This window comes from Chlorocebus sabaeus, chromosome 8, assembly GCF_047675955.1.
Source record: "Chlorocebus sabaeus isolate Y175 chromosome 8, mChlSab1.0.hap1, whole genome shotgun sequence".
Classification (NCBI taxonomy): Eukaryota; Metazoa; Chordata; class Mammalia; order Primates; family Cercopithecidae; genus Chlorocebus; species Chlorocebus sabaeus.
In genome coordinates, this window is record NC_132911.1 from 97,340,261 (window position 1) to 97,359,937 (window position 19,677).

Sequence of the window (19,677 nt, forward strand, 5' to 3'; positions counted from 1 at the left end):
TCATTTGTCCCTGTGCCCCTAATGCCTTGTTCCAGTCGTAGAAGGCCTTAATGTACTTACTGACGGATTTATCCTTAAAATCACACCCAGGTATCAATCAGTTTTTGCTTACTTCATAACTGACCTCATCCACATGTGCCCATGGCAAAGGCACCCATATGTTAGTTCTTATGTTAGACTAAAGAAAGAAAATAAATTTAGAAAGAGTTTCACACATCATCTGGGTAATCATCCTGTATTTATAATAGAGCAGATTAATGTCCCTGCATTAATAAATGACTCAAATGCTGCTATAAGGGCTGAGCATGATTATCTGAGCTTGTTACTTAACCCACTCGATTTTTTTAAAAATTCTGCAATCTGATGCGGCAGAACAGACTCTAAATGTTCTTGAACTTCAGCAAGGAACAAAGCTACCTAAATGTGGGAGTGGGGAATGATCGGCTAACGAGTTCTAGACGCTGCAAGCACAGCCACAAGAGCCCTAAAGAGAGGGTGGTTTTGTGGTCAACTTGGCTTTGTCTGGCTTCTTTCTTCAAACCTAAATCCAGGAAAGTCTTTACTTTGAAATCTGTCTCTGCTCCAGTCCAACATCAGGCTAGCCCTCTTGCCCTAAACTGGGGAAGCACAAGCAGCCTTAAGCCACTAGCCTGGACATTGGTAGGACTTCATTCTGGTCTCCAGGTTCACCCTGGCATTGGCCAATAAATGGGTTCCCAGGTGAATGGGTTTCTACATTGTAACCTTTTTCACATCATGGCACACATGAAAAATAATTTTTATCCTTACTGGCCCAGGCACGGTAGCTCACTCCTATAATCCCAGCCTGGGTCCATGGTTCTAATTGTATGTCTTTGGGTCAACCTGCATTTTAAGGCCTTCCTATTCCTTAGGTTTGATTTTCTCTGGAAAGTAATCATGTTTCTATATCATATATCAACTCAGAGAAAAGCATGAGGGGTACTGGCAGGAAATTTTGAATTTTTTTCCAACCTAAATGCCAGTGAAAAAGCTTTCCACTTCAAAAGAATAAGAATCTCAGAGATAAGGCAAAAGACTTGAAAAATAAATCTCTCTTTTCCTACCTTCAATTGCCCTATTTCCCTCATACACTTACTGTATTACATTTCCCATATACATTTGTTGTGCTTTTAAGTAATATGAATAGCTCCCAAAGATTTTGCACCTACTCTATGCCAGACAATAGGCTAAGCCAGGGGTGTCCAATCTTTTGGCTTCCCTGGGCCACATTGGAAAAAGAATTGTCTAGGGCCACACATAAAATACACTATCACTAATAATAGCTGATGAGCTTAAAAAACAAATCAAAAAATGCCACAAAGATCTCATGATGTTTTAAGAAAGTTTACAAATTTGTGTTGGGCTGCATTCAAAGCCATCCTGGGTCACATGGCGCCCGTGGGCTGCAGGTTGGACAAGCTTGTGTAAGCTCTTTTCGTGCATCACCTCACCAATTCCTCAATCATATCTGAGGCAGAAATTATTGGTACCATTTCACAGGTGAGCAAACAGAAGCTGAAGAGTTAAATGACTTGTCCAGGAAGTGGTGACCATTATTTGAACTCAGATCTAGCTGACTCCAAAATTCATGCTCTTACATGAGATAAATCGCGTGAAGCATGCAGTAGGTGTAAAATTTATTCCACGGACTCTACTTTTAAGAAATGTCATATTTCTATCTTTCTTTGTTTTCTTTAAACCAAACTAAATCTGATTTCAAGTCCCTATTCCATGACAGGATTTCAGTCTCAGTCCGTGTTGAAGTTCCCTTCTGTTGGGAGATCATTCTCCGTGGGTCTTTTGGGTTTCTGTACATGTTGTGAGGCACTGACTGCCCTTTGTCTCTGATGATCTTTTCAAAAATATTTCCACAGCAAACAGCCTTGAAAGGTAGCGATGGTGTCTCCTTCAGAGCAAAGGGCAAGCATGCTGACTGCCCATGATACAAGATTGGCGATCCCTAAGCTCAGAGGTCCTCTCCTGTCATGCAACCTATTGCATGTGCAGGTATCATCCAGCCCTGTTCACATCACCCTATGGGCACTGGGGCCCAGGGAATCAATGCAAAAATGCTAATACTCTGGCTGCTGGTATTGTTGTGAGTCATAAACTACCCTCCATCTCTGCCCCAAGAGTCTCATGTCTGCCAGATTTATGAAACAGTCATAAGTTAACTTATCAGCTTGCAGGTAGGGTAAGCTCTGAGACCTTTCACAGTTCTTGACACCTTACTCTCTCCAGAATCTTACAGAAACCTGAGAGGCTTACATGGTGTCCAGAAAGTAGAGATAGGCTTCCAGTTTTCCATCCCTCTGATGACAGCTGGTTCTTTACAGTCCAGGCTCACTTTGTTTATAAAGGGACACTGACCCCAGTGGTCTTGTGTCAAAATAGACAATGAAATCTTTGCCTTGACTGGCAAACTCTGTGCTTAGGATCTAGCTTTCCATATTTCCTCTCCCCTCTGAGGCCCTGCCACCTCCTGCCACTTTATGGGAACAGAGCACAGGTACCCACTACTCCAAGATCTGGTCAGTCTTGGAGGATCCCATCTCTCTCCTGTTATTCCTTCTTTCACCTGTCCTCTTAATCTGTCTCCTGACATCCAGGGCACGTTAGTATAATCGCCTCAACAAGTTAAGGCTTTCACCAAAGACAAGAAGAGAAGTTCCCTTCTGGTCCAAACTTTCCCTGAGGCAAGTGGACCCAAAGAGTGGCCCCCTGCTCTTTGCGCACAGGAAAGGCAAAACAGGTCATATAGCTCAACAAAGTATCTGCCACAGGAGTAAGCACTCGGTGTGATTAACTGTGGCTTCATGGCATCTCTCTACCTTTTGTGCCTTTGGCTTTAGTTGTAAGTAGGAAATGTTTCCCTTGGTCTCTCCCTCAATTACATTGAGCTAGTGGTTAGGAAACTGAGCTCTCTTTCTTCTGCTCCATCAAATTAAGAAGAATATTATCTGAAGTATCACAAACACAAAAAATACATAAAATAATAATGATGATGACATAACAATGAACACCCTCCTTCTCTCCTATGTATCTTTCTTCTTCTTGCCTGGCTGCCCCCAGCAAAGAGGTGTGGAAAAATGAAGAGAAATAAAGTGAAATCAAGGCTGCTTTGAAAGGATTCTGGGCAGCCTTTGGATTTTGCCTTTTTTGTAACCAGTTATGTCAATGCTAGTGTCCTTTTAGCCATGGATTTTATGCTGAAATATCTGTGACAGTTAATATAACTGAAGTGGCAAGATTTCCTATAGGTGTTAACTCTTGCTCTCCCAGTTTTAAATAAATCCTATAAATTCTCCTAGTCCCAAGACAGTCCTAGGTATGTGTTCACTATTGGCAGTAATGACATTGGCTATATCTACCTCTCTTGCAAGGCATGGGCAACACATACACCCATGGGGATACAAGCTTGTCTAGTTAGGAAGAAATGTGGCCCTAGTTATATTTTCAGAACTCTCACATCAATAATTCTGGCCTTCAAAAAAGAAAAAGCAATTAAGTCATCTGTCTCATGTTTTATATCCTTTTGGAACCTTGGGGTTGTAAACTCCCTCTTGTATGAGGACAGAATCTTGGCTTATCTTGTTCGTGTTGTGTCTCCTAAGCCTAGAGCAGTGCTTTGCCCACAAAAAGTGTTCAATAAATATTTGTTGACTAAATGAATGACCATAAGAATAAATGAATACATTGTATGAAGAACTAGAAGATTAGTTCTTGATTCAGATACAAAAGTTAAAATGCTACCGTTTTAGGTTTCCGTGGAATCAACCCTTAAATAAATTATTCGCTGTAAGTCTGACGCACAGTGAGGGTCAAGAGAAAATATTTTCTTCCCTTATTAATAAGATTTGCTAAATATATAAAAGTATTCACTTCTTGGACCCTGTAAATATTTGGGGACTTTCTTTCAAGCTTTTAGTTAGAGATTTTATGCAGTGTTTCTCTACTGGGGTTCTCACGGTGTGTTGTGTTGAATTGTTCCATGCACTGCAGTACCTTTAGCACAATTTCAGTCCCCCAAAAAATGTCGGAGGTGCTGCTAGTCAGTGTGACCTCCCAGAGCACCACCACATATTACTCAAGCCTCTCCTTAAGAACCTATTCTAAATGTTGGTTGAATAAGTGATATCCAAGGACACTCCCATTTCCTTAAAGAGAGAGTTCAAATCTCATCACACCTGATCAAGTCCTTCATGGTTTATCCCCATTGCTGCTGGCAGATTCATGTCCTGTGATGGCACCATATACCCTTGCTTCCAGCATCACCAATCTTCATGCCATCACACGAGCGTACCTTATCCTTTCACACTGCTGAACCTCCACCCATACTGTTCCCTCTGCCTAGAGTACCCTTCCAATCCCTGCTTCCCATATTCATCTGACTAGCCAGTACTCATCCTGCAAGGGCAGCTCAAGAATCTCCTCATCTTGCCTGCATTTTCTGACAATTTTCCCGCGTCGGCCTCCATTCAGAGGCTTGCATCTGTTTGTTTCCTTGTCAGTCTCCCAGATAAATATTGAGCTCTCTGAAAATAGACAGCATGGCTTCCTCATTTCTGTATCCCCAGTACTTAACACTGTGTGCACTGGAATATTTGACATACCACCCTGTTAGCATGTAGTATGCACTACACACATAAAGGATATGAATCAGGAACACTGCACTGGGAGCTTGCCATGTGCCACCCCCATGCTGGGAGCTGAGGGAGCCGTGATAAGGGAATAAGACAGACGTGAACCCTTCCCTCATGATGCTTACAGTCTAGATAGAAGGGGAGACGTGAAACAAGTAATTTCAACTTCAGTGTGAGCAATGAAAGAGGAGGTAGAGAGGGAAGGGAAGGAGAGAGGACAGCTGTCATTGTAGGCCCCCAGGAGGAAAGAGCAGTGCGGGATGAGTCAGTGTTAGCTAGGCAAGGAAGGGCAAAAGGAGTGTCCCAGGCAGTTGATGGAGAATTCAAGAGTGACAGACAATGCATTCTCTTTCACAGATTCATTAATTCATTGATTCAAGTTCTGTGGTCCAGCTCTCCAGGTCAGAATGCAGGGACCACTGTTTGCCATCTGCATGACTTTGGGCAGGTCGCCAATCAGCCTCATTCCCCATTCAGTAAAATGGGAATAATGATCTTACACTTGATAGATTTACTGTTAGGATTAAAAAGGAGAATCCATTTAGTGTCTACCACATGGTTTGGTGCTCAGCAATTGCCCCCTAAATATGATCTCTTATCATTTTCTCTTATTATTACTCCACAAATAGTTATAACTATGCCCACCATGTGCCAGGCATCAAGCTAATCACAGGATAAAGAGGAATAAGACATTATTTTTGCACTAGAAAGGCAAGAGACATATGTGGGCAAAACAAGGGCAATGCACACACAGAAAGCAGTCAAAGATGGCTTAGGTTGCCATTGTTGTTGTTAGAGCGAACAGTAATAATACACAAGTGCAATAAAGTACCCCTAGAGCTATGATAGAAGCTGGGAACTCAGGAGAAAAGATATCTCCTGGTTTTGTCTGATGGATCCTACCCGGCATCTCTGCCCTACCATGAAGGCACCAGGTGGCCTCTCCACCCACTCTCTACTGTCCTCCTGCTGCCATCTGCCACCTGTGACATCTTCCTTCTCCTCGTAAGCCAGCTCCAATGCTGTCAGTGTCAAAGACCTTACTCCAGACCCACCTTCTCCACAAAACTCCTCACCTATTCCAAGCCTCACTGGCCACCCTCTCACTACTCTGATTTAGCGCTAAATGAGAGTGTGCTTGTCTTGTTTGCTGCTTTTTCACTAGTGGGACTAGAAAGACAGGCATCCCCTGAAGTGGTGTGTTGCACCATCATAAAATAAGGAAAACAATGGGCCCATGGGCCCATTCCAAGTAACCAAAGAAATATGTTTGTCATGAAAAATTTATAGATCAAAATTGGCCAACAAATCATGTGGCATCTTAGAGTCATTTTCATAGAGTTAATTTTCCATACTGTTTGTTAAGAACAGATTTCTCCATAGAGTGGCGCAAGGAATATTTAAAAAAGAAAGAAAGAAAGAAAGAAAAAACAGATTTCTCCACCCTCACCCCACCCTCAGATTATTAAGTCAGAAATTTCCATGGGTAAAATGCAGGCATTTATTTTTAACATGTTCTCCAAGTAATAATTATTTAAAAATAAGTTGAGGAAATCTTGGTTTGTCCCAGTCACTACTGTTACAAACCAAATACCCCAAAACTTAGCAGAATAAAATATAAAATAACAACTTGATCATTCTCACTTTTTTTTTTTTTTTTTTTTTTTTTTTTTTTCTGAGACGGAGTCTCGCTCTTGTTGCCCAGGCTGGAGTGCAGTGGCATGATCTCAGCTCACTGCAAACTCTGCCTCCTGGGTTCAAGCTATTCTTCTGCCTCAGCCTCCTGAGTAGCTGGGATTACAGGCACCCGCGACCACACCCAGCTAATTTTTGTATTTTTAGTAGAGATAGGGTTTTGCCATGTTGGCCAGGCTGGTCTCGAACTCCTGACTTCAGGTGATCCGCCCACCTCGGACTCCCAAAGTGCTGGGATTACAGGTGTGAGCCACCACGCCCGGCCTATTCTCACCCTTCTATGGGTTGAAATTTGGATAAAGAAAACAGAGTATGGCTTGTCTGTGCACCTCAATGCCTGGGTCTTTGCAAAAATGCATACTGCAGCCATCTGGAGGCTCAAGTGGACGTCCGCGTCGGCTCACTCACAGCTGGCAGCCAATGCTACCTGTCAACTAGTGCACCTGTATGTGCCTCTCCAGCCTGGCAGTCTCATGGTGACAGGATGTCCTTACATGGCAGCTGGTTTCGTCCAGAGTGAGCATCCCAAGGGAACTGGGTGGAAGCTGTATGGCCTTTACTGACCAAGCCTCAGAATCAAGTGGCACCACTTTCACTGCATCCAAGGGGCTGAAGCAGTCACACACCCACCTAGATTCAAAGGCGGGGATCACAGATGCCTCCTCTCAATGGGTGGAGTATCAACAAATTTGGGACCATTCGTTGAACAGTCACGTGTCTTGTTTAATCCTTAGTGGGCACCTACAAACTTTCTTTTTCTCTAAACAATTCTTCAATTTTGTAAGATTTTGACAAATACCAGAGCAAAGCTATGGGTTACTGGTTCCTTAGGACCCATCAGTCATCCCAAATTACGCCCAAATCCACTTGTGAGAATACACTACTTTGTAAAGTTGGCTTCTAATGCCTTCAGTCCAGGAGCAACCCTTGTTAATCCTGTCTTTAAATCCATTGTCACTAATCCATCCGCTCTTTGGACCCCTTCAGAGAGGTTTAAAAACACTAACAATGTTTTATTCATCTTTTTGGTTCACATAAAACTAAGGATTAAAATCCTTGTAGTTCACAGGTTATAGATTATGCCTTTTCCCCCAGATATTTCCCATAGAGTATTTAGTCTTCTATAAAATATTGTGATCCAAAGTCTAGAAGAGATTAAAGGATGAATTTTCATCCTAATTCATCATGCACATCTACAATTATTTTGGCTGGTGTCTGCCTTGTGTATGCATTTAAACATGTTTTATTCATGTTCCTGTATATAATTGTCCACACTTATGTCACACAATCCATTCAAATGCCTACGCATTATAAATACACATATAATTTTTTACTACTTTGGATTACATAGAAATTAGATTTGTCAGGTTTTTGTGTATTTTGATGACATGACACTAAAATAGTTCAGTCCATAAGTTCAAATATTGAAGCGTATTAATCACTCCGTTACAGTAAAATGCACACGGTAGAATAATAGCAGTCTGTGTGATTACTCTAGCAAGTTGTATCAGAAATATGTGTATTTGTTCCTGAAAGCCATCTTTATTTCTTTCCTTCCATATAAGATTGGTTTGGGAAAAAAAAAAAAAAAGATTCAAATCCATACTGGCATTTTCAAGGAATCACACTATCTAATGTGAGACATCTTATCACATTAGTAATCATATTCAGAGAAAAACTTTTTTTGGACATGTGAAATCTTCCATTCAGCTCTAGAAGTAAATCAGTGCACTGCAGCAAATATAACCACATAGTCCCAGTCACACACTCATAGCCCTTCCATACCACTCCACTAAGTTGATATTGTTGCCCATTCTAAATTACCAAGGAGTTTTTTAAAATACCATTTATTTGCTTTTGAATACACAGTATATTTTCTTCTAACTACATTCTGATCACATTTCACAGAGGAAAATACATCTGGCCTATCGATGGCATAAAATGGGCATTTCCTCAGGGGTGTGTAAAGTGTATATAAATCTCAGCTTCTGCCTGAGATTTGCAGAGATGCTAATACACAGGTCACTCGTGTGCTGATTTTTCTTTGTGATTTGGGAGCTATGCTTGCAAGCTCTCTGTGGTGGAATGAGATCATGGGCAGTTTGGCTTACATGCATAAAGATTTCAGTCTTTTGCAAGTAGTCCCTCTGCCCTGTACATGAGATTCCTACATTGCCTTAATGTACCAGCCTCCCATCTACGTTTATTTGGAAACGAATAAAAGCAATATTTTCTTTAGTTTACTCAGACTAAGAGAAATAAATTCATATCTGTGCATACAGTTGTGTGCTATGCTGATAATATTAAATAAATACATTATAGCAGCTCTCTTTTCTAATGGCTCGATTTTTTTTCCCTTTGATTGCTTTCACCAATAAAAGTGTAGTCTGTGGAAAAGCACCCTTCTGGATAATCCATTGTCTCATTTTAACTCATTTTTATCAGGGAATTCCCCCTGCAGCAATCCCCACTGCCAGCCATTAGCTGTGCACATCTGCCCACAGTAATGACCGATCCTGTGTACATACCTGACTGCCATCTAATTTAGACTTCACCCATAGGACACTAATGCAGCATCTCCAGGGCCAGCTAAATTCTGGACTGTTGACACATTATGGTTATCACTTCATTTGGTCTTTGGAAGTGAATTCAGAGTGCCTGAGGTCGCAAATAGGTCAAATGCCTATGCCATGGGCCCTCAGCTTACTCACACTCAGCTTCATGTATGCTCAGAGAGAATGTGTGTCACATCACAGTCCCCATAACTTTATTGCAGTCATGACCTAAATTAAAGATGTTTTGATCCAGTCCCTTCCTCTATGCAATACAAAATATTATGGGTATGTCAGTGTGATCACAAAGAATTGTGTATTTTGCAACAATAAATAGAAAGGCCATACATTAAAATTTGTTCTACCTGAATTTTATTCCTCTTTGATCTGTTTTCATCTTTAAACATGTTCTGGTTTAAAGAGATCATTTAATTAAAGCAATGAAAATGACAGCAATTATTTTAAAGTTCTTATAAAACACATTCACAACATTGTCTCCAGCCCCTGAGCCTTTGGTCTTTTCTACTAGATTGTAAGGGACTAGAGGACAGGGGCAGTAGTAGCAGGATGCCATATCTATACTAAGGGGGCTAGACAGTCCTAAGACAAGACCTAGAGGATCTCCTGAACAAGCATGTTACTGGAGATGAGAAGAATGGTCAGGAGACCACTGCAACGATCCAGACAAAAAGTCACCATACCCTGAACTAAAGCTGAGGATGTCTCAAGAGATATTTTGGAAATAGACATAATAGGATTTGGATATGGAAGACAAGAGACTAGGAGTTGAAGCAGACTTAGATCTCAGTGCTGACATGTAAAGATCTTGGAAACCACCACTCCTATCCTTAAAACAAGAAAAAGCAAACTGAAAATCAACAACTTTTCTTGAACCTATCATAGAACTAAGGCAGCAGATCAAAGCACCATCCTAAAACCTGGAAAAATAGGTGCATCCTAAAGATATGACAACCAAGATCTGTTTACTTAGAGCACCAGCCGCAGGAGTGGGGAAACTGGTAGAAACACCTAAATGGTAACTTTGATGAATTGCTAGAGGCTGAGTGTGAACTAGTGTAAGAGTGAGAAATTCCTGGGGGCCACGGTCTTGGGGGGGTCACACTATCTTGGATTTTTCAGATCCCTTTCAGGAACCCACCAGGTTTTCACAGTGAGGATCTGAGCCAGATCTCCTCCTGGCCCTGGCACAGGGAAGGGAAGAGTCACTGCCATGAAGCCCACCCAGAGCCTTCTCCAAAACAAAGGTCTATTCTCCAGGGAAAAGACTTCACCTGTGTACAATTCCAAAACCTTATCTCACCCGGAGGAAAGGAATTCTTCTCACTCCAGCTCCCTCGGCCTTTCCATCTCACTTAAGATGGAAAAGCAATCCCATAGTCATCAAGGAACAGGGCTTCAAGGAAATAGATTGGGAAAGTTGCAGCCAGGGATTGACCAAGGACAAGGTGGGAAAGGCTATGCCATGGGAGGAGGGATAGAAACACATGTGAAGGTCACAGCCTCAAGACACATGCCCTGCAAACGACTGATACCTAATCAAAAGATTGTAGAATGCTTTCCTTCCTTTCCCCATACCCTCCCACCACAACAGGCTCCAGTGCAATAACCGCCAATTACAGCTGAAAGAGGTGCAAGACCCACGCTGCCTCTAAGAAACAGTGTATAGGGACGCCTCAAAGCCAAGAGACAGGACAGAAACAAGGACACTAGAGAAAACTGATCCTCTGGCACCTGCAACTAAAATACAGCCCAATTCCTTGCCAGATTAACATAAATCCTCCCATTAAAGACCTATTTATCACACTTCCTATTACCCAACATAACGTGTCCAGCTTTCAACAAAAAATTCCAGGGCATGCCAAAAGACAAGAAAAAACAGTCTATAGAGAAAAGGCCATCAGCAGAATCAGACTCAGATATGACACAGATGTCGGAATTATCATACAGGGAATTTATTTCATACAAGAACTCTGTTAAGGGCTGTAAGGGAAAAAGTGGGTAGGCGATACGCAAGATGAGATGGACAATCTAAGTAGAGAGATGGAAACTCTAAGAAAGAATCTAAAGGAAATGCTAGAAATCAAAAACGCAGTAACAGAAGTGAAGAGTGCCTTTGACTGGCTTATTAGTGGGGAGCTGAGTCTCACTCTCGGGTGATAGGGCAGATGGTGCTGGCATTCATCAAGATAGAGATATATAGGGGGAGGAACTGGGTTAGAGCAAAGATGATTTTTGTTTGTTTGTTTGTTTGTTTTTTACCTAAAAGAGATGGTTTCCAAAGTAGATATAGGCCATGAGTGTTAACAAAGAAGTGAGCCGAAAGAAGATATTCAAAAAAAAGGAATAGTCAAGACACCAAAGAGAGGTTGACTAAAATGAGCAGTAGCAAGTGTGCTCCGGATTCAGCATTAGGTGATTGTTGGTCATTAGGGCCAGAGAACTAAAGCCAGGGCAGCTTCCATGGAAATCTGAGTGTCTGGAAATCTTCTGGTGGGAGAGAGAAATGACAGCTGACAGCCTGACAGCTAGGGAGGTGACAGCAAAGCTTTCACCAAAAATGCAGGGCTGCTGCCACTAGCTTGGAATTGTCGGGTTTGTCTGCAAGGCCAGGACAGACTCAGTGGGGACTGCCTGCAGATGCGACACACAGGAAGGGGTCATTAGAGGGCAGAACTCGGATTGCAAGGGAAGAGAGGTAAAAAGAAGGGAGAGGGTGTAGACAGGGAGCTCGGGCTCCACTTGCAAAAACTTGGCAGGGTGTTGTGGGGGAAAAGGACAAGAGATTCAGGATGAGAGTTGGAGAGTGTTTCTTAAGATGGAAGAGTTGTGAAACTATTCATACATTGAGCCAAAAAGCAGTTAACATGTGAGTGAGGGAGAGAGAACATATTTATGAAGTAAGGCTTCAAAATTAACTGGTGGGGCTGGCACCCTGAATGCAGGTGGAGGATCCACCCTCAGAAGGAGGGCAACAGGCCACCCCTTCCATTAAAACACATCTTTTCCATAGAAGAGGAGTGAAGGGGGAAAACAAGGTTACAGATATGGATACATTTGCACATAAAGTTGGCAGAAGGAAATTGGAAGAATTCATGTAGGTTGTTGGATCAGGCTATATTACTCTATAGGCCAGTCATTTCCAAACACTGTTTATTTAGTACTTGAGTTGAGCACACCCCCAAATATATGTATATTTATTTATAAGTTTCATGCAAATGTTACTGTCAATTTTTATTTAACTAAAGCTTAATTTCTTTCTACATTTGTATAAAAAGGCATTAAATACTGTACATATCACTTAGCTAAGATTATCACATGCCCTTCCTAGAGGGTACATTCTCCACGTTGAAAGTACTGGTCTATGCCAACATTTTTTTAAATAGCTATATAGAAGGAACCCTGCCACAAAAACCCAAACTCTTTAATTGTAGGGACAGGGTCTCTCTATGTTGCCCAGGTTGGTCTTGAACTCCTGGACTCAAGTGATCCTCTTGTCTCAGCCTCCCAAAGTGTTGGGCATACAGGCATGAGCCACTGTGCCAGCCCCAAACCCTCCTAATTTAGTTTCTAAACAACTCAGACACCCACAATCACCTTGATCTACTTACTAGCATTCATACCCACCTACCTTGGAAACCGTATCTTTTGATCCTCCAGCATCCAGTTTGTGCCAAGTAATATTTATTCAGTTTCCCTATCCCAGCTTCTTCCCCAAGCATAGCTCTTTAACTTGGCAAATTCATAAACACTTTTAGAGATTAACATGCTCCCAGTTTAAGCCATGCCCTCTAATGTCTCTTCCCATGTGTTACATCTGCAGGCGGTCCCCACTGAGTCTGTCCTGGCCTTGCAGACAAACCCAACAATTCCAAGCTAGTGGCAGCAGCCCTGCATTTCTGGTGAAAGCTTTGCTGTCACCTCCCTAGCTGTCAGGCTGTCAGCTGTCATTTCACTCTTCCATCAGAGTGATTCCGACTTGCAACCTCCTCTGCCCTCTGCTTCTTAGCTTCTATGGGCTGGGAAACAAGACAACTGGAAAGGCTGAAAATAGAATACTAAACGGGAATCAGTGAAGATTTTAGGAAGGAGTTTGACTTTAATGCAGGGACAATGAGTCTATTGCTTTGTATCTCAAAGGCCTTTTTCACTTATTGTTTCAGATCAAAGCTGTCATCCAGACTGACCTCTATATGCAGGAGATGCTACAATATTTATCTTGGGTTTTCTTAAGGCAAATACATACTGGCATTCCCACATCATAATAAAGCTGCAGTAAACATTACATTGCCCCCTAAGACCTGGGTGAAGGGAACACGTCTTAACAAAACATATTTTTCATCCCGTATTGGCAAACTATATTCCTAAAATTAGTATAAATTACCACAATCTGTAACATATTCTCTTTTAAGCTTTTAGTTGGGAGGTGGTCCTAATCATTTCATCTGTTTTCTCACTGTACAATATGAACCAATCCACAGAATTGATGTCCACCTTCCAGATGACCCCAACTTACTGAAACCCAGAGAAGAGTTAAGGAAGCAAATACCTATTTTTCTGATTCCCCAGGAGTGTGCCAGCTACAAGACAGAGAGGAGAGTCTAGTAAGTGCTTCATCTGTGCCTGCCATCCTCATTTCCATTATGAGCCGCAAATGGCAAAATCAATGGGCAGAGATGAAACTAGAATATAAGGAGACCTACAACTGCTACAAATCACTGCTCTACCCTGGGAGGCCTGGGCAGAAACTCCTTGGAGAGTTTCCCTGAGAAAGGCTCTGCTATTCAACCAAAGTATTAAGTTTCTCCTAAAGGACTTTGGTCCCAAGTGACAAATAGGTCCTCAGTGCCTGCTAATCCATCCCAAGGAGGGAATGTCATCCTTTGCACCAAGCTCCTATAAGCCCTTTCTTGGAGAGACCCTTTGCAGAGCAGAACTGCAAAAAAGCAGCGCTGCTCTGCTCAGTGATGGCCAATCAGGTGCTTTCCCCTAAGCCTCCAACCCACAGACCAGGGATCACACAGGCAGGCAATAGGTGGGTAAGATGGAACTGGGTAAGATGGAACGAGGTGGGGAGGGCTCCCTCAACTCAGGCTTGCTTTGTTCCTTGAGGGAAGCAAGTTTCCTTTTGCTGTCGAGGGAAGGGACTCACTCCTAGACACTGCCTTCCATCTCCCTTGCTTCTGTCACCAGAAGTTTTTTGGAAATATCCAACTCCCTTCTCCCATATTCATTTTTAATTCTTCAAAAATGCATTCATTCATTGATTCCAAATATTTAATAAAGCCTTAATATGTGTAGTTATTTTTCCAGGTGCTGAATTCCTGATGCCATGGAGCTTATATTCTAGAGAGAGAACACAAAACCAAATAAATGTATAGCAAAAAAGTCAGGTGCCTTGAAGGAAAACAAACAGGGTTAGAAGACAGCAGAGACTTGAAGAATAAGGAGGAACACCCATGGTCAGGTTTGAGAGAAGAGTATTCCAGGCTGCAGGAAAGCTGGTGGACAGGGAGTCTCTGAGGTGGGAGGCAGCTGGGAGTGAGGCTGGAGCAGGAGGGAGAAGTCCAGTGGACCTGAGACAGCAGGCAGGGGAGAGATGAAGTAACGATGATGGGGAGGCAGCCGTGGGCCTGGCTGTGAGGGGCCTTGGAGGCCACAGTGAGACACCAGGCTGTGTCTTGAGAGTGACACAAAGCCACTGGAGTTGAATAAGAGCAATGGCAGGATCACTCTGGCTGCCTGTGAAGAACATACTGGAAGGAGCAAGGGAGGAAGAGACCAAAAAGAGGCTCTTGTAATGGTCCAGGCAAGAAGCAGTTGTGGTATGGACCTGCCTGGGAATGGAGAAGGAGAAGAGAAATTGTTTGAATCAGGACAGGATAGGAAGGTAGAACTGACAGGATCTGTGGAAAATGAGATGTGGGTTAAGGGAGCAAGAGAGGAGTCAGGAAAAACTCCAAGGTACTGGGCCTTAAAACAGAGATGGATGGTATCTTCCCAACAGAGACGGGGCAGCCTGAACACAGAGATGGGCGGTGGTCCTCTCAACAGAGACAGGCAGCCTTAGCACAAGGATGAGTGGTAGTCCTCCCAACAGAGATGGAACAGTCTGAACACAGGTATGAGCAGTGGCTCCCCCAACAGAGACGGGGCAGCCTGAACACAGGGATGGGCGGTGATCCTCCCAACAGAAATGGGGCAGCCTGAACACAGAGATGGGCAGTGGTCCTCCCAACAGAGACGGGGCAACCTGAACACAGAGATGGGCAGTGGTCCTCCCAACAGAGACGGGGCAGCCTGTCCCAACAGAGACGGGGCAGCCTGAACATGGGGATGCGCGGTGGTCCTCCCAACGGAGATGGGGCAGCCTGAACACAGGGATCAGCAGTGGTTCCCACAACAGAAAGGAGGCAGCCTGAACACAGGGATGAGCAGTGGCTCCCCCAACAGAGACGGGGCAGCCTGAACACGGGGATAGGAGGTGGTTCTTCCAACAGAGACGGGGCAGCCTGAACACGGGGATAGGAGGTGGTTCTTCCAACAGAGACGGGGCAGCCTAAACACAGAGATGAGCAGTGGTCCTCCCAACAGAGTCAGGTTAGACTGAACACAGGCACGGCAGGTGGTCCTCCCAACAGAGCCAAGGAAGACACCCTGAGAAGCACAGATAAAGGGGAGGAAAATACAAACCCTATTTTGGCCTTTGCATTAAAATTCATCAATTACCACTGTTAAGGAAATTGTGGCCATCAGAATTCTGTCACTCTGAAATATATTCATAACATAATACTTTCCCCATTGGGAAGGAAGAAGTGAAGAACAAAGAAGGCCTATAATCTAGCCCCAGCATACTTGTACAAGGTCATGAGACAGAAAGAAGACCAGAAAGAGAGAGACCAACGGGGAGCAACGAGATCAGGTCTGGAACATAGGATCTGACCTTAAAGGCAAACGAGTTGTGTGGACAAGTTATTTCACTTTCCTGTGCTTCAGTTTCCTTATCTGCAAAGTGGAGCTAATTATAATAGTACCTACCTCACAGAATTAGATGAGTTAAAATTTGCAAAGTTTTTAGAACAGTTCCTGGTACACAATAAGGGTTATAGAAATATTTTTTATAAATTTAATGAACAAAGTTTTATTTTTTGCCTAAACAATGGGAATAAATGAAAAAGGGAATAGCTGATTGGATCCCACACATTAAATGAAAATAAATGAAACACTTTTAAATACACTTTTGGGTGATAGATAAAATGGTGATGAAGATTATGCTGTCTATATTTCCAAAGTCACAAAGATAACTATTAATACATTCCTTTTAAGTACACTAAATTATAGCTTAATAACCTAAAGGATCTCAGGCCTATAAATCATGTATTTGGAAACCAAAGCTTATATCCATGGTATCTCCCAGTATCTTCACAAGGAGAGTGTCTCCAGAGCCCTTCCATGGATTTCTGTAAATCCTCAAGGCTTTACTTTCATTCCTACTGTGTACACCTTGGTAAAAAAATGGAATATTTAAGAGGTAAAAAGTGCAAAGGAAGCAGAAATTAATGGTCCCAGAGAGTGAGGTTCTAGTCCCCCTCAATCTCTGATCAGTTGTTCTGAGTAACCTCAGTGTTGGGGCCTCCCTTAGCCAGGTGTTAGTGCACCTCATCCAGCCACCCCCAGCATGCTCAGGTGCTCGAGATAACACAAGACTACCGCCACTAAGTGCACATCTTGTTCCTTAGACAGAATGTAATGGCGAAAAGGGCAAGATTCCACAGGGCCTTGCTAAAAGCAGTGTAAAGGGAGTTTTCATGAGAAAAATATACTTTGGCTTATGTTTTGGACAGACAACCAGCAGCAGTGTGGCGCTTAGAGATGCGGAGAGGGGTTAAAAGGCTGTCCCTATCATCCAAGCCTGCTGATGAGGACCTGAACTAAATCCTCAGCCACAAGAAAACAGAGAGCAAGATGAATTCTATTGACTTTATAGAGGTAGACCCAACAGAGCTTGGCAATTGTTTGAATATGGGTGTGAGGTTTCTAAGTCAGGATGCTGGGGGAATAGCAAAGACGTGAACAGAGGTTCAGAACAGAGACATGGTTCGGAGATGGTAGTTACTGATTTAGAGGTCCATGTGGCATCTCCACATTCTCAAGGAAAGCTCAGGGAACATACCCGATGCCTACCTCAAGCTCCACAAGGAAATGCAAGCCAAAGATATCAAGTGGCTTAGCCAAAGCCACTGTACCAATTATCATCACATACAGAAATAAAATCTGTGGTTCCAACTCCAAACACAGTGAGCTTTCCACTACAGCATGCTGACTCAGTGTTCTGCTCTCCTGTAGGTCACTGTGAACAGTCACTTTGATCATGCAATCCTATTAGTAAAACAAAAAAAAAGGGAAACATGCTATGTGCAAATTATATAATATTCTATTACACTAACACATTAATTACATTATGAAACCTTAAAAGAACTATACATTTAAAAGTTGAGATGATATATATTTTTTCTTTACCTCAACGGATCATCTTGTGCATACCCTGGGGTGGATGCCCCTGCCTCCCTTAGAAGACCACAGCACTGGATGTTGTCCCAGGCAGCCAGTGGAAACAGTGTGGGATTTGGCGTCACCTGCATCACCACTGAACAACTTTGGGATTACACTCTTTCTATTTCTACTCTTACAAATACCACAAACTTAGTGGCTTAAAACAATAAATTTATTATCTCACAATGCCCATGGATCAAAAGTCCAGGTACCACCTGGCTCAGATGATCCTCTGGCAAGAGTCTTAGAGGGCTGAAATCAAGCTGTCAGCAGGGGTGGTTCCTTTCTAGAGGTTCTAGGAGAGAATGTGTTTCTAGGTTCATCCAGGTGGTTGGCAGAATTCAGGGGTTGTTCTTAGCTTCTAGAAGCCATGTTCCCTGACTTGTGGCCCCTTTATATTCACAGCCAGCGGCAGTGGATTGAACCCTTCCTACACTTTGAACCTCTCTGACTTCTCCTTCTACCTCATCCCACCAATGGTCACATCATTTCTCTAAGTCTCAACTTCTTCAACAACAAAATGGAAAGAATAAACATCTACCTCAGATGACTGGTTTGAGAATTATATGTAGTAATTGATATGAAAGTATTTGAATATTCTAAAGCAATAGATGTGGGGGAAGGTGGGAACTGGGAGAAATTAAAAAAGAAAAGGAAGGACAAGACATTTCTCTGCATTTAAGATGACCAGTATGATTCTGATAATAGAATAGGTTGAGTGTCAACAGAACACTAAAATTAAGAGAGATATTGCCTATAAAAGCACTTCATGAATACTACAGTGGCATATAACTGTTGAGAATTTTTATAAAATATTATATGCCATATTAAACACAAATTAACCATAAGGCTTTTTTTTTTTCTGAAACAGGCTCTTACTTTGTAACCCAGGCTGGAGTGCAGTGGCACGATCATGGTTCACTGCAGCCTCAATCTCTCAGGTTCAAGCAAATCTTCCCACCACAATGTCTTGAGTAGCTGGGACTACAGGCATGCACTACCACATCTGGCTGATTTTTTTTAATTTTTAGTAGAGACAATGTTTCCCTATGTTGCCCAAGCTGTTCTCAAACTCCTGAGCTCAAGAAATCCCACCCACCTCAGCCTCCCAAAGTGCTAGCATTACAGGTGTGAGCCACTGCGCCTGGCCAACCTTTAGGCTTTTTGAAATTTAGTCTGTACCCACAAAAAAACTCATGATTTAAAATATTTATAAGTAAAAACGGAATGTAAGCTAGCACAATACCATAGAGCCTATAGATATCCAAATACCATTTGATGACAATGATTATGCCCTGGGCTGTACAAATATTGTCATGGGGCCTGAAGTAGTCAGGGTTCTCCAGAGAAACGGAATCAATAGGATACACATAAATTTAAAGAAAGAGATTTATGATGAGGGATTGGCTCACCTGATGATGGAGACAGAGAAGTTCCATGATCTGCTGTCTGCAGTCTGGAGAACCAGAAAAGCCAGTAGTGTAATTCCAAGCCCAAAGGCCTGAGGACAAGGGGAGTCAATGGTGAAACTCCCAGTGTCCACGCCCAAAGGCCCAAGAACCAGGATATCCAAGGGCAGGAGAAGATGGCTGTCCCAGTTCAAGCAGAGAGCAAATTCCCCCTTCCTCTGCCTTTTCTGTTGGAGCCTTCAATGGACTGGAGGATGCCTGCCCACATTGGTGAGGGTGATCTGTACTCAGTCTAGCAATGCAAACGCTAATCTCTTCCAGAGAGATCCTCTCAAACACACTCAGAAATAAATTTTACCTGATATCTGAGTATTCCTCAGCACAGTCAAGCTGACACATAAAATTAACCATCACAGGGTCAGTTACTTAAGTTCATTCCTCATCTGTAAAATGGGAATAATAATGGCACCTACCTTAAAATTATTGTGAGGATTAAATAAAAGTATATGTGGAATACTCAAAATGCCAGGCTGATAAATATTATCTATTATTTTATCATTGAATTGAGAAGAAGTATGTTATGATCATAAGGCCAAAAATATGACAACAAATCATCTACTTCTAGCTCACAGCCCTTCTTAAGACAATGAAAAGACTCATGTCTCCCAAAAGCTAATGTGCAAGAGAATAAATAAGAATAAAAATATATCGTTCAGGTCACAGTAAGAAAGAGGTATTTTAACTATTTGACCCAGCAATCCCATCAGTGGGCATATACCTGAAGGA